General features: G+C 36.1%; 1 long non-coding RNA gene across 4 annotated transcripts in view; it reads right to left on the bottom strand.

Moving 5' to 3' along the window:
- Positions 1-379: 379 nt before the first annotated feature.
- Positions 380-16038, bottom strand: part of LOC146397797 (uncharacterized) — a 360152-nt gene continuing 344493 nt past the window's right edge. For all 4 annotated transcript variants that reach the window (XR_014823597.1, XR_014823596.1, XR_014823600.1 and 1 more), the window contains one exon: positions 380-5289. This is a non-coding gene — a long non-coding RNA (uncharacterized LOC146397797). The remainder of the gene's footprint in view (positions 5290-16038) is intronic.

Below are 16038 nucleotides of genomic sequence, written 5' to 3'. Positions count from 1 at the left end.
GCATGGATGAAAAGGAAAATTATGATAAATTTGAGTACATTGAAATTACAACCTTCTATTTTCTCAGAAGGTATGTTTAAATGGGAAAAAGACAAGCAAACTGAGGAGTAGGTATGGTCATCAGACAACTCAAATTTAGTTGTTCAGATAAAGAACTGAACATGCTAATAAGATAATTCAAAAACACGAATGACAAAAAAAAATATGAACTGAGAATTTAAAGAAGGGATACCAATGGTAAGAAACCACACACACACACACACACACACACACACACACACACACACACACACACACACACAGGCTTAAACTCAGAGAATTAAAAATCACAAAAAGCCTTGCAAATACTGAAAAGTCTAGTAACATTACAGGCTAGCAATGATGTGGAAAAATAAAAACTTTATTTTACTAAAGAAGGGTGGGAAAAAATGAAGTATAACAACCACATTGAAGACAATTTTAACAGGAAATATCTTGGATGGAATTTACATAATCATAAACACAGAAATGTAAATCCGTATAATATACCCCAGAGAAACTCTTGAACAAGTACGTAGAGAGATATGTACCAGGATGTGAATTTTTATCTACACCATTATATAGATTATTGCACAGTAAAAGTTAACGGACTGGAGCTATTTGTGTTAATACCTCTAAAATACAATGCTGAATGAAAAAATGAGAAGCAGAAGGAAATATCCAACATGACACCATTCATATAAAATTTGAAGGTAAACAATGCAAGATATTATATTACCATAATCCTGTAATATATATTATTTTGGACATAGATAATTTTAATCTGATGACATGCCTGGGAATGGACAAAAAAAATCTTTTTAAGATTGTAGTTTTATAGTAGAGGGGTTAGGGAAATCATTAATGGAGGTCTATGTTTTTTTCAATGTTTCTTGTTAAACTAACCTACAGGTGTGAAAGCATTCTTATATCACTTTTTTTACGTCTGACATTTTGCCATAAAATTCAAAGTATATGTATTTTGCCGAGGCAACACTCAGTAAAGCTGTGGTTCATTGATTACTATCAATAGAACATCATTGGGGAGAAATTTCACTGCAATTTTTAAACTTTATTAATGTTTCTATTTTTATGACTCAAGGCAAATATGTTCAAAATATTTTCCTTTTTATTCACTTTTCTAAAGGACACTTAGCTGATGTGCTTTTTGCAGAGCAATTTGCTGAAAGAATCAATTTAATTTATTTCCATTTATGTTTCTTCAGTGATGACTTAGCCTCACATGAAGGACTTGAACAGATCCAAGGAGAATGTCAGTCATAGACTGATTAGCATGAACATCTTCGAGTGATGCATAATCTTTGACAACCATGGTAGGAACTTATTCTTCTAAGAATATCCAGAGGACAGGCACCTATAGATGTCATCCGCCACTTCTAATTTATTAACTGACTTATAACCTGCTTTCATAAGCATTTGTTTTATTCCTTAACCTTGACCTTCTCTTTTAGCTTGATATTGTTATTACAATAAAATGCCCTTCCCCATTCTACACTCCAAGTAAAGAAATCAATAAAAGCATTTTTTAAATGTTGAACAGAAAACTTAAGAAGTGCTGAGAATACTGGCACTTCAGAGAACACAGGTCATAAAGGGCCCATTAGTGTAAATATTTTCAATACTAATTCCTCATGTCCATTAATTATACCCTAATAATATTTGAAAATCACATAATCTTTCATCAGAATGAAAGGCATCTCTACAGTGCTTAGATCTGCCTGGGCTGTCTTGAAAAATCTGACCATAACACAATAGCATGAAATTTCCATTTTTATTGGATGTTGAGTAAAATTATTGAAATGTTTTAGAGCATCTAACTTTTTCATAAAATGCCAAAAAAAGCAAATATTTGGGGAATCCAAGAGGTAAAAATAGAGAATAACATATTGGTTCTTGCATAACCTTTTATAAAGTAATCATTCAAAAATATAAAACACATTCTTACCTTGTGGGCCATAAAAATATAAGCAATAGGCCAAATGTGACATATTCATAAGATGTTTAGTATATGGTGACACTTCAAGCTCATTTTTAGTTTTTTAAGAATAGCTGCCTACAGTAGAGTCTCAGGAAAACCAACTGTGTGGCCACGTGTAGTGGGGACATGTGTCTCTTGGCTTCTTTCCAAGTCCATCCTGGGGTCCTTAGCTCACCATGACACAGCCTCAGGGCCTCCACCCACCACCACTGCTTCCAGCTCAGCTTCCCTATGTTCATCATGGCTTTTATGTCAGTTTCATGCAAAAGCCATGAAAACAGGATAGAAATGACTCATATTTTGGAAACACTGAATTAAATAACATGTGACTAAATTATGCTCAGCTAGGTGACAGGGTGGTTGATTTTAGAGAATGCTTTCCTGAGCTGCGCTAATGCTGCTGAAGTGTTATGGTATACTATACTATACTGTACTATACTGTACTAGTGTACTCTTATGGTGGCTGCCAAAAAATATGTAATAAGACTCTCTCAGACTAATCTATTTCGTAGAAAATATTTCACAAGAAGTGTTGTATTTATTGCTTTCAGGTTAGAAGTTAAAGCAGATTTCATGAAAATAGGTTTCCAAATGACTTTTGAGGAAATGGTATAATAGATATTGTTTTAGCTAAATATACTATTTCTCTATTCCTATAAAACATGCCTTTTGGTCATTTATTATTCTTCAGTCAATTGGAACTGTACTTAAAAGCTCCAGGCTATTAAAATGTGCAAATAAATTATATATTTCTCTCATTTGTATGTTAATAGTTAATAGGACATCAGGCAAAGTCCAATTAGATACTGCAAAATGAACATTTTACGAATTATTGCACAGGAGAAAGAAGCAGGAAGATAAGAATAGAGGGTTAATAACTCTAAGATAGTTAATAAGGGGGTATTCCTGAGAAAAATTCTTGGAAAATGTATTTGCCTGGTTTGCTGGATAGATTTAACTACATTTAAAGTCACAAGTATAATACTTGGTGATTTAGAAACAGAAAGGAAGGGGATAGAAAAATGTATGAAGAGGCAATTTAAATACGAAATCCTAACAATTGGTGTATAAGAAAAAATATTCAATTTTATCAACAAAAAAGAAAATACAAATTAAATTAACAGTAAGATACTATTTTCTTTCCAGAGTATTGACAATAATTGAACTGATTAATAGAATTTGAGCTAGCAAAAATATGAAGAAATGGATACTCCCATTAGTTTATTATGGATCTATAAATTACTGAAATTTTGGAGAAAGCTGCTATTATTTATTTTTTAAAATAGTTATACCCTTTTTATCACATAGGATTCCTGTGATAGCAAGTGAGCAAAATTAATTCAAATTCAGTGAAGTCCTAAAGAAAATGTATTGGCTTGTGAGATGAAAAGGCAAGGATTTCAGGTTCAGCTTGATTCAGGACCCAAACAATACCAGTAATGATCAACATATTTCTCTCTCCCTTTCTGTCACTTTTATTTCCATCTTTTACGTTGAATCAATTCCAAGAATGGTGTAGGATCTCTGGACTTACATTCTGGCAGTGTCATAATATAAGCAAAAGAGTACCAGCATCTGGTCCCAGAAGTCTCAGTAAAAACTTCACAGGATCTTATTATTCAGTTGGATTCCCATGTTCATATCTTAAATACACTCTATGACAATAATAATAATAATAATAATAGTAATAAAAATAATAATACCTGATCATGGATTTCTGGACATACAGCATTATGGAATATGAGCAGAAGCAGCCCCACAAAAACCACATAAACTCTGCCACAAATAGTTCCTCAGAAAGAAATTTAGGTGTGATTATCAAAAGGTTGAGTGATAATTTTCTAAAAAAGGTATATCTCCACATTCTTCTTGTGTACAGAAATACACTTCCAGACTCTGTTTATCAGTGTTTAAATGTCAAAGTGTAAAAATAGATGGAATAGGAGGCTCAGCGACTTAAGAACCCACCATAGTATCCATGAAGATATGGGTTGGATCCTTGGCCTCATTCAGTGGGTTAAGAATCCAGCTGTGGCACAGTATGCGAATGCAGCTGGGATCCAGTGTTGCTCTGGCTGTGGTATAAGCCAGCAGCTACACCCCTGAACCCCCATATGCCATGGGTTCAGCTAGAGAGAAAGTGAGAAAAAAATAGATGAACAGGGAAGTTTATTGCGGTTTTGTTTCAAATACAAAAGAAACCCCCCAAAAAAAAATTTGAGAAGAAAATGTAATTTTCAGTGCAATCCAGTCTGGGTCCAAAGGCTGAAGAACCAGGAGCGCTGTTAGGGCCACACCTGTGGCACATGGAGGTTCCAGGCTAGGGGTCGAATTGGATCTACAGCTGCTCGCCTATGCCACAGCCACATCAACCTGGGATCCAAGCTGTGTCTGTGACCTACACCACAGCTCACGACAACACCGGATCCTTAACCCCCTGAGCAAGGCCAGGGATCAAATCTGCATCCTTAAGGATACTAATTGGATTTGTTTCCCCTGTGCCACAGTAGGAGCTCCCTGCCTTTTCTTTCTATTCAGGCCTTCAACTATTGGCTGATGCCCACCAGCACTGATGAAGGCAGTCTTCTTTACTCAGTCTACCAATTCAAATTCTGATCTCTCCCAGATACATCCATACAGGCACACCTAGGAATAATGTTTTATCAGCTATCTGGGCATCCCTTAGCCTAGTCAGGTTGATACATAAAATGAACTATCCCACTCTCTCTCTCTTTGATGTACTATCATTCATACTGACTGCATTTTAAGCCAGATATAGCAACTCCAGTATTTACATCATAGACATCTTACATTTTGAAAGTTGAATGAGAATGTTATTTTAAATTTAGATATCCCCATATATTTAAAATGACTAACTTTGAGCAAATAATATTTAAATAATATGAATAATTTTAAATATAAAGTTAAAACATATAAGCCAAACTAATAAGCCAGGCAAGAATAGATATTAAAACCAAGGTGTCTTTCCAAACAAAGTCAGGAGTAGATTTAATACAAACCCAGGAGAGTTAAGAGGAGAAAGTTATAATTTACATTACAAAGTTGGACTGTCCAGTAGTAGAATTTCATCCATGGGGCATTTAAGTCTGGTGGCAGAAAATATAGACCATGAGGCCAAAGAGGAAACATCTTCAAATGATCCTAAATTAGTCAAGAGATTTCCACGGAATGAGTGTTTCCTTTACTCTCTGTAGTTAGTCCTGCCTTCATGTGGTGGCACATTTGAATCCCCTCTGCAAGCTGCTTTATGACTGAAATCAAGCAAAAGTTAAAAAAATACAGTTACAATTAGAACTGAATAAATTTTGTCCCAAATTTATAGAAACTGGAAACATTCATGATTGTACATGAAATAGGGATCCTGTGGTCAGGCGGCTTGTTACTAAAGCAACACAGTGATTACAGATTAAGAGTGTTTTATTCAGAATGAGTTTGACTCTTCCTTTTGCATGTACTAGTCAGAGGGTTCAACAAGCTCTAGTTTTCTCATCCACTAACAGGATGTGCAGCTACCAGTTTTTTGCCTCTCAGCTCAAAATCTGCCATTCTGTGCTCAGCTTCCTGTTTCTGGAGCTGGGTCCTAGAACCTCTCTCTTTTCCTGCTAGAGCAGTGTTAGGCTTTACCAGGAGAAAGCACTGGAGGGACACGAACAGACACAACAGAAGAGGGGCTTCTCTTCCTGGTGCTGGTGTGCTTTTCATCTTGCTCCTATGTCCCAGCAGTCTGGACCCTGAGGGAGACCCAGTGGCACTTGCTCTCCCATGTGTTTGTCAGCACTAAGGGAATAGTTTTCTCTTTACCAGCTTCTGTTCCGCAGAAACCCAGTGCTCATCCTTCTGGTCACCAATTTTGGCCTGCCTGCTGCAGACCAGCTCTGGAGCTGGGGCTTCTCTGCAGTCCTCTTCCTTGAAGTATGAATCCCCTTCAGCCTTAGGGAAGTACTTTGCACGTTCATTCTTTCAGGGGTGGTTGCTCCCTACTTTAGCTACTCCTATACTCTTTAAAGTTTTCTTTTTACCCTTGTCATTAACTATGCCTTTCTGCTGAATAATTCTTTATAGTTAATTTTTCTCTCTTTAAATACTAGTAAGTTTTTGATGGACTCTGACCAAACAGTTGGATTAAAATATTCCCTTTTGAGAGGCTGTTGAAAGGTTTAAATTATATATTAAATGCTCAATAAATGCTAACTATAATTACTAAGGAATGACCACAATGGCAATCCTTAGTAAATCCTAAGGAATGAAAATTTCTTTTGGTATTAGACAATTTATTTTTATTTAAAATTGTCTTTTCTTTCCCAGTTGTCTTTTGTCTTGGTTTTGGAGTGTGGCAAGATGATATGTTTAGATGTGTAGCCTTATATCTACCAATACTATTGACAGAGCTGGACAAGGTATACAACTTTGACGGAAAATTGCATTAAGAAACAACAGTAAGGAGTTCCCGTCGTGGCGCAGTGGTTAACGAATCCGACTAGGAACCATGAGGTTGCGGGTTCGGTCCCTGCCCTTGCTCAGTGGGTTAACGATCCGGCGTTGCCGTGAGCTGTGGTGTAGGTTGCAGACGCGGCTCGGATCCTGAGTTGCTGTGGCTCTGGCGTAGGCCTGTGGCTACGGCTCCGATTAGACCCCTAGCCTGGGAACCTCCATATGCCGCGGGAGCGGCCCAAGAAATAGCAACAACAACAACAACAACAAAAGACAAAAAGACAAAAGACAAAAAAAAAAAAAAAAAAAGAAACAACAGTAAGATACCACTACACACTTGTTAGAATGACCAAAGTCAAGATCAGTGACAACACAAAATGGTGGCAAAGATGTGGAGTGACGGGACTCTCCTATATTGTTGGTGAGAATGCAGAATCATACAGCCATTTTGGAAGACAGTTTGGCAGTTTCTCACTAAACTAAACAATTTCTTACCAAATGATCCAGCAATAATGCTTCTTGGTATCTACCCAGAGGAACTAAAAACTTAGGTCTACATATAGAGTTCCTGTTGTGGCTCAGCAGTTTACGAACCCAACTAGTATCCATGAGGATCTGGGTTTGATCCCTGGCCTTGCCCAGTGGGTTCAGGATCTGATTGCCATAAGCTGTGGCATAGGTTATAGATGTGGCTCAGATCCAGTGTTGCTGTGGCTCTGGCATAGGCAATAGCTGCAGCTTCGATTTGACCCATAGCCTGGGAACTTGATATGGCCCATGTGTGGCCCTAAAAAAAAAAAAAAAAAAATTAAGTCTGCACAAAAATCTTCATACCCATGTTATTAGCAGTTTTATTCATCCTTGTCAAACTTGGGAAGCAATCAAGATATCCTTCAGTGGGTGAATGAATAAACTCTTGTACATACTTAAAATGGAATATTTTGTAGCTTTAAAAAAAGCCGTGAGGAGTTCCCATTATGGCACAATGGAAATTAATCCAAGTAGTATCCATGAGGAAATGTGTTCGATCCCTGCCTTTGCTCTGTGGGTTGGGGATCTGGCATTGCTGTGAGCTGTGGTGTAAGTTGTGGATGTAGCTCAGATCTTGCTTGCTGTGGCTGTGGCTATGGCTGGCAGCTATAACTCCTATTCAACCCCTAGCCTAGGAACTTGCATATGCTATGGATGAAGCCCTAAAAAGCAAAAAAAAAAAAAAAAAAAAAAAAAAAAAAAAAATTAAAATTAAAAAAAAGAAAATAAATAAAAAAGCAACAAGCCATGAAAAGACATGGAGGAATAAATGCCTAATACCAAGTGAAAGAAATCAATCTGAAAAAGTTACATGCCATATGATTCCAAGTATATAATATTCTGGAAAAGGAAAAGCTATGGAATCAGTAAAAGGGTAAGCGATTGCTAGGGGCTAGGAGAAAGGGAGTGCCCAATAGGCCATGCAAAAGGGATTTTCAGGGAAGTGAAAATACATTACAGTGTGATACTATAATGATTGGTTATAGGTCATTATATATTTGTCCAAACCCATAGAATATACAACACTGAGTCAAGCCTAATGTAAACTATGGATTTGGGGTGATTAAGATAGGTCAATGTAGTTTCATCAGTTATAACAAATATACCACTCTGGTGAGGATATTGATAATTCTGGAAGCTAGGCACATGTTAGGGAAAGAGGTGTATGGGAAATCTCTGTCCCTTCTACTTAATATTGCTGGGAACCTAAAACTGCTCTAATAAAGTCTATTAAAATTAGAGATCATCTACATTTTCTTCATTTATTTTTGACTAGATTATTACTGATATGCTCCTTTTGATGTGTTTTCTTTCAGAAACACCTTCAAAATGTCTAATATTCTTACCATAGGAAAATGTTCCTTAAAAAATATTCCTTTAAAAATGTTCCTTAAAAATGAAGAAAAAAATAAAAGGTGGATGATGTTTAAAAATTTAGAAATTTTAGTCTAGCTTTTTATAGTTAATTTTCCACTTATCATTTTATATAAACCCAATAGGAATTAATTTGACCTAAATACTAAATGCTATCTGTGATTTCATTTATTTGGAGCAGAATGTCATATTCGGGATGCTATTTGAGGAATACATTGTTATTTCCCAAAGAAGTAATATGTTTCATTTAATTTTCATGTTGTGTGCCTGTACATATAATTAGAAGAAATTTAATCAGCTACAAATACCACCACAAAGAAGCCTGAGAACCTGGCTACCAGTAATTGGAATTGCTTTTCAACTGCAAATTGCTCACTTTGTGAAGGTTTCATTCACAGACCTTTTCTTAATACATTTCAAAACAACACTTGAAGTTCAATTTATTTTACTGATGCATACAATTTTTTTTGGATGTAAAAATAGGAAATTGGTAGAGAATGATAAAAGTTATGCCTATTGGGAGTCACTGAAGCATATCTCAAAACAAAAAGGAAACACACATGAGTAATCTAAATTTATTAGGAAGCACTGGGACTGGGAGTAGGGATAGAAAATCTGTAATCAAAAGAGCCAAGATAAAAACGTACTTATCCAAGTCAGGTTCCCAGTAGAAAACAGATGGTGCACACAAAATAGTATACTATTTTTAAGAAGGACTTATAAAAATTATTTACAAAGATATGGGCAGGATGCAAAGAAGTCACAAAGAATAATGTCAAACCAGTGGGTGTATCAGCAGATCTGTTAGCACTTCTAAGGAAGGAAGGATGGGTGCAGAGTGGTACCAGTTACAGGAACCTAGAATGAGAGAATAGTGTAGAAAGGGCTTCCTCAAGAGAACCATTGACCTTTAGTTGAAGGACAGCCCCCGTACAGGGTGACCCTGCAGAGGTGGAACTAGAAGAATAAAATCTGTGTCCTCATCCTTCTCTCACCCTTTGATCACCTGTAGAATTTCCCATTGCCAGAATCAATAGGAAGCCGGCAGAGTTTAAGGGAGCCTATTGATGTGCACTAACAAAGTCAGCCTCCTGGAAAGAAGGAGTGGGGTGGAGAATGATCAGGAATGGATTTCAAGCAACAAACAGTAGACACCCACCAAAACTTTTAACATAAATGCAACCTTTAACCACCTGTGTGGCCTTATAGGAACCAGGAAATCAGAAGAGTATAAAGAAAAAGGTAGAAGAAAATAAGCAAAGGCTGAGTTTTTTTCAACATTTCTTACCACTGGAAACTTGATAGTCTATTTTAAAACCAAACAATATATATCATATATTAGTACATAAAATAAATAAAAGAGATAAAGAGGATAGAGAAAAAAAATCATTGGGTATAGGAAAGAAAACTGTCTGCAAACATTTTTCTGTAAGGAAAATTAAGGGCTACTATAGACATATTACACACATGTATGTCTAACTTAGTAGATAGCCTTGTAATTCTTAATGTTCATTTTTTTAATCACCCAAAATACTTCCTATATTAAAAGGCATGTGGTACAGGAAAAAAAAAAGGCCTTTTGATACTAGGAGAAAGCTTTAGAAAAAAATTGATGTGTGTTGAAGTATAATATTTTATATTTCAGGTGTACACTATTGTGATTCACAATTTTTAAAAGTTATATTTCACTTATAGTTATTATAAAATGTTATCTATATTCCCTTTGTTGTACAATATTTTATACATAGTAGTTTGTACCTGTTAGTCCCCTACCACTATCTTGCCCTTCCCTTCCCTTCTCCCTACTGTTAACAGCTAGATTGTTCTCTATATCTGTGAGTCTGTTTCTTTTTTGTTATATCACCAGTCTATCTTATTTTTTAAATTCCACATACAAGTGATATCATACCGTATTTGTCTTTGTCTAACTTATTTCACTTAATATAATACCTCCAAGTCTAGGGAGAGAAAGCTCTTATTTTAAAAAAAAGATATTTAAGATATGTTAATTCACATGTTTAGAACTGCATAATTTTTAAAGATTTTATAATGTGGAGAGAATTTTCATTTCATTTTCAATGAACATGTGAGGTTGAAAAAATTAGTCATGTTGTGTAAATGGCATCAATGTCATCATTCTCCTTGTTAAAAAGGTCCTTTGCCATTTTATTTAAATAAATACTACTGTTATCAACCACACACTCACTCTTTGAAAGGACATAAAATCTAAAACCGATGCTGTTTTTATTTTTGACTATATTGTGTTTTGATTTGCTTATTATGATTTGGAATACAGCTGGTTTTCCCTTTCAAAAAAAAAAATGCTTAGATCTTACTAATGTTAACATATCTAAGTGAAAAGCAATAATAGCCCAGAGGCAGACCAAGGTCACCAGAGATTAAAAAACCTTTCTGCAAAAAATCATAAAGTGTAAAATGGGTTTCCAGATAACTGAGAGTTAATGGCCTTTCTGTTTACTCAATGTAGGCAGGGCAGAGAAAAATCAAAGGAAAACCTCAAGAGGCACTGTTGGGTTCCATAAAGCCATTGGAAGTTGCAGATTTACACAAGGGATTCTGCATGGTGAGTGTTTAGAAAGTAGATTTCTCAGCATGTTCTGGCATGATAAGGGTTTTAAGGCAGATGGATATAATGTGAATATAATTAAACCCTTTTCAGATAATGGTGTAACAATACTATGTTCTCTAAGGAAAGGCAGAACTGCAGCTTTGAGTACATTCATCCATTTATACCTATGTGTTCTATTCTACTCCAAGGTTTCATTAGGAATAATTTTCATGCATATCATTCCCAGCAGCTCACTTCATTGTCCCAATGTCACCAGAGCTTTAAATAAAGATCCACAGTGTTGAGTAGAAAAGGATGAGAGAGTCAAGGGGATGGAAAGGACTGGAGCAAAATAAATGAAGGAGGAATTTTCAGGTGCTATTTTTGTATGTATATTTTTATTACAATTTTTTTTCAGTAAATTTTTAAAATGTCTTTGAAATTGCATAGGGGAGTTCAAATAAAATGTAACTTTAAATATTAATGGGACCAAAGGAAAAGAACACTCTAATTTTGCTTTGGTTTAGAATGATTTTTACCCTATTGTCATTCATTGTGCATCTTAATCATCTTCTCACTTGCTCTTAGCTGGTATGCTTTTATTTTTTGCCAGAAACAGAGATTTATCTAATTTTTTTTTTTACATTTCAAACTATGTAAGCATTGAGTACTTGTCTATATACATATTTAAATTCCATAATAAACTAATTCTTATATATTCTTGTCTTCCTTAATTGAAAACATGAGCAGTAGAGAAATAAGCAATAAGCAAAAACTATTTCAAACATGTAGAACTGAAGAAAATTTGTTCTTATTTGAAGTAGGGCTGTTATACTGGGGGAAGTTGGATGCTTGGCTTTGATTGCAGTGACAGATGTACAAACCCAAAGTGTAATGAAACAGCCCTTTTAGTCACACATTAGAAAAGTGAGAACCAAGCACAGTCAGCTCTTATGGGGACACACAGGCACAGACAATCTCTTTGGCTGCTTCCCTCTGTAATCTTTCAGCTTTCTAAGTAGAGGTAGTGAACATCCACATGTAAGTAATCTGTTTTTACACAAGTCAGCATCTAAGATTGGATCGAACAGAAAACAATACACAGGTGCCTACATCTCTCTTCTGAAAGTTTTCTTACTTGTCTTATAATAGAAAAACATTTTTTTTTTTTTTTTTTTCCTGTTTAGGCCACAGCGGCATATGGGTGTTCCTGGACTAGAGGTCAAATCAGAGCTGCAGCTGCTGGCATACGCCACAGTCACAGCAACGCCAGATCCGAGCTGCATCTGTGACCTATACCACAGTCTGCAGCAACACCAGATCTTTGACCCACTGAACAGGGTCAGGGGTTGAACCTGCATCTCTGCGGACATTATGTTGGTTTCTTAGCCCACTGAGCCATAATAGGAACTCAGAAAAACATTATAATGCTTAAAATATTAGAAAATTAGTAATCAGTCAAAGAACCAGAGATTTTGAGAAATGTTTTTAAAAAATTGAAAACTGATGTGACTAAATTGAAGTAGGAAAAACAATCTAGAATACACGATATATAGAACATTTTGGGGAAAGGTGGGAGTTAATTTGTGAATGCTTCATGAGCAGTGGCAATGCTACAGGGGATTGTTTCAGAAATTGAATTTAGAATAGTCACCCTGAGAGTTATTTTTCCCTTACTTTTCCCTCTTAAATCCATTTGTACTCAGCACTAGGCGTTGTTTTCACACAGATGCATTGAGTGGAATATATAGGGTAGAGAAGGAAAGGCAATGCCCATCAGCCCTCTATGGTGGTGACCTATAGGAGGAATGAATTTCTCCAGTATCTAGAACATCATGTAGTAACAAACTTCTCTCAGGCCCAAGTTACCCCATAGACCCCAAATTCTGGGAGCAAGGTAAGGTAAAGACAAATGTCATCTTAAATGTTTGAAGGAAACCAATACAAAGAATGAGAGGTATAAAGTATAAGAATCAGAATATTAAACATCCAAGCTTTCAGCTAACACACAAATAGGAGTTATGTGTTTTCCAAAACACAAAAATGGAGAAAAATTTTGAAATAAATATAATAAATGTACAGAAAGAGATAAAAGAAGAGAATGCTTTCTTGAAACAAAATGTAGAAATAAATGAAAATATTTTCAGTGAAAGTTAATAGTAAACTTTCTCCACTTATTTATTTTTTGGCCATGCCTGCAGTATGCAGAAGTTCCTGTGCCAGGGATCAAACTCGTACCACAGCAGTGACAAGGCCAGATCTTTAATCCTCTGAGCCATAAGGGAACTCAAAAATGTCCTTTTTACAACTGCACCTGTGGCATATGGAAGTTCTCAGGCCATGGGTCTATTTGGAGCTATAGCAGTGTCCTACGCTACAGCCTCAGCAACACCAGATCTGAGCTGCATCTGTGACCTATACCACAGCTCATGGCAATGCTGGATCTTTAACCCACTGAGTGAGGCCAGGGACTGAAACAACATCTTCACAGGGACATTGGGTCCTTAACCCATTGAGCCACAACAGGAACTCTTAAAATACCTCTAATTAAAACGAAATTTTTGATTAGACAAAAATCTTGCTATATACCGATAGCCCTACCTAAAATAAAATGATAAAATAAGGTTGAAAATAAACAATTAAAATAATATGGGTAAGGAGGGGATTCTAATAAAAAGTACATCAGTAGATACTAGAAATTTCAAGCCCAGAAGGCCATAATAGGAATAAGAATAACAATCCACAAAAGTACCTATCATTTATTAGTCTATAGGGGTTTACTGAGTAAATTTAAATACATGCCAAAAACTCAATAAAATTTCAAAGAGTAATGGGATATTTCCTAATCACAAGTTGAGAGTTAAACACCTTTAAAAAAAATTAAATCTATAATAAAGCAGATAAAACATAACAAATTTAAATATCATAATTGGTATATGTGAACTTTATAGCCAATAGCTGGGAAATATACTTTATTTTTAAAAACACATGAATCATTTGAAATCTTATAGAGCAACTTTGGTCAAAAAGAAAAATCAATAAACTAGAAACTGCCTATAATTTTACAGGATATATTCCCTGATGACAGTGTAATATATTTAAGAAAATTAACAACAGAAGCAGAGCCATTGGACTTCTCAATGTTAAAACTTCATGCAGGAAGATAATGGAGTAATAATTTAAAAATTGTAAGGAGACAAAAACCTTCACACCTCAATATTTATATCCTTCATTTAAATGCAAAGGTAAAGTGAGTTAAATTCTAATTTTGCAAGGTCTCAGAAGTTTCCCCATATAAATATCACCTCAGACATCATTATTGTAAGAAATGTATCAGTTAAAAGGAAAAAAAAAATCAGAAAAATGCTCAAAGGTAAGGAAGAATAAGTAAATGACTTAAAAATTTGTAACTATATACCCACATGCTCCTGTAGAAATATGTATCTTTAAATCTTTTCTTTCTTTTTCATAATTATTAAAATTCAAACAGAATATCACCAAGAAGGTAGAGTAGGCAGGGCAAGGAATGGAGACAAGAGAGGTAGTTGAGAAGTTAAGAAATTTGAAGGGAAGTTGGCTTTTAATAAATTGAATCATAAATTTAATAAATGTTACTGTGTGTACCTACTATCTGCCAGGCACTAACTGAAGAGCTGGATATGAAGCAGTGAATAAAATAATCTCTAACCTATAGAGCTAAAAAAATAAGCAAATGTTGGAGTTCCTGTCATGGCTCAGTGGGGTAACGAATCCGATTAGGAACCATGAGGTTGCAGGTTCGAACCCTGGCCTTGCTCAGTGGGTTAAGGATCCGGCATTGCCATGACCTATGGTGTAGGTTGCAGATACAGCTTGGATCCCGCATTGCTGTGGCTCTGCCGTAGGCCAGCGGCTACAGCTCTGATTAGACCCCTAGCCTGGCAACCTCCATGTGCCACAGGAGGGGCCCTAGAAAAGGCAAAAAGACAGAAAAAAAAAAAAAAAGATAAAGTAAATGAAAAAGAAGGCCAAGTGGCAATAATGTTATGAAGAAAAATTAAGGATAGGAGAGGTCCTCTGGTAGAACGACATTGGCATGGAGAACTGAATAAAATAAATGAGTGAGGTGGTCATGCTGATAGTGAGGAAAGAGAATTTCAGCTAAAGGCAACATCAAGCAACAAACTTCTGCCTTGTGCCACATGTCTGGAATGTTTGAAGAGTAGCAGGGAGGCCAAAGTGTCAGGGACAGAGAGATAGGAGGGAAAAAGTTTATGGGGAAACCAGGTAATAAATACACAACCTAACAGACCATTGTGAATTTTTTTTCTCTGAATGATATGGAAAACCACTGGAAAGTTTTGAGCATATGAGTAACATAACTAATATTAGGATTAAAAGAATTAATTTGATTCAAGATTTCTGATCCTGACAAGATGGTGTAGACAGATATTTTTTTTCCTGCTTCTCCCCAAAGCACAACTCTAAACCCAGGAAATGGTGCACAAGATAACTAAATAAAAACTCTGAAAGTCTGTAAGAAGAAAGTGAGCTGGTTTAGGACACCAGGACTGGAGGAACCACACAGCACCCTATGTCTTGCTTCCTCCCACCTAAGAAGAAGGTGAGACTGACTCTGCATTTCCTGAACCTTGACCCTGCAAAAGAAGGAGGCCAGGCAGACTCATTCCTCCCCAGCAATATCAGGTGAGCCTGACTCCATTGGCAAGGAGAATCCATTGGCAAGGAGAATTTGGTGGGAGAACACTTTCCTTTTTCAAGGAAAGATACTACAGTGACAGGTAGAACCATAAGAGAGACTCAGCTGCAGCATGCACTCTGATCTGGGCAGCCTCTTTGTTCCCATGGATCTGATATTCTCCTCTTTTACCCAGAGATAACAGAGTGGGCAGGTAGAATAGGAAAAGGAATGAAATCACATGTAGTGGCCTGGTCCAGAAAGCCTTTATATTTATATCTCCACAGGTCTGAGACATGTCTTCACCACACAGAGACAGTGAAGTGGGCAGGGAAGACAACTATATGTGACCCAGTCCCTGCAAGTACCCCAGTTTAAGAAGCCTCTTCCTCCATCAAGAGACATCAGGCCTGTGCA

This window comes from Sus scrofa, chromosome 13 (genome assembly GCF_054392235.1).
Source record: "Sus scrofa isolate SSC_HxYL_T2T_F1_AM1 chromosome 13, Sscrofa_HxYL_maternal_Yorkshire_Landrace_v2.0, whole genome shotgun sequence".
In the NCBI taxonomy this organism is placed as follows: Eukaryota; Metazoa; Chordata; class Mammalia; order Artiodactyla; family Suidae; genus Sus; species Sus scrofa.
Note: the sequence above shows the minus strand (reverse complement) of the source record. Positions and strands in the feature narration are given on the sequence as shown.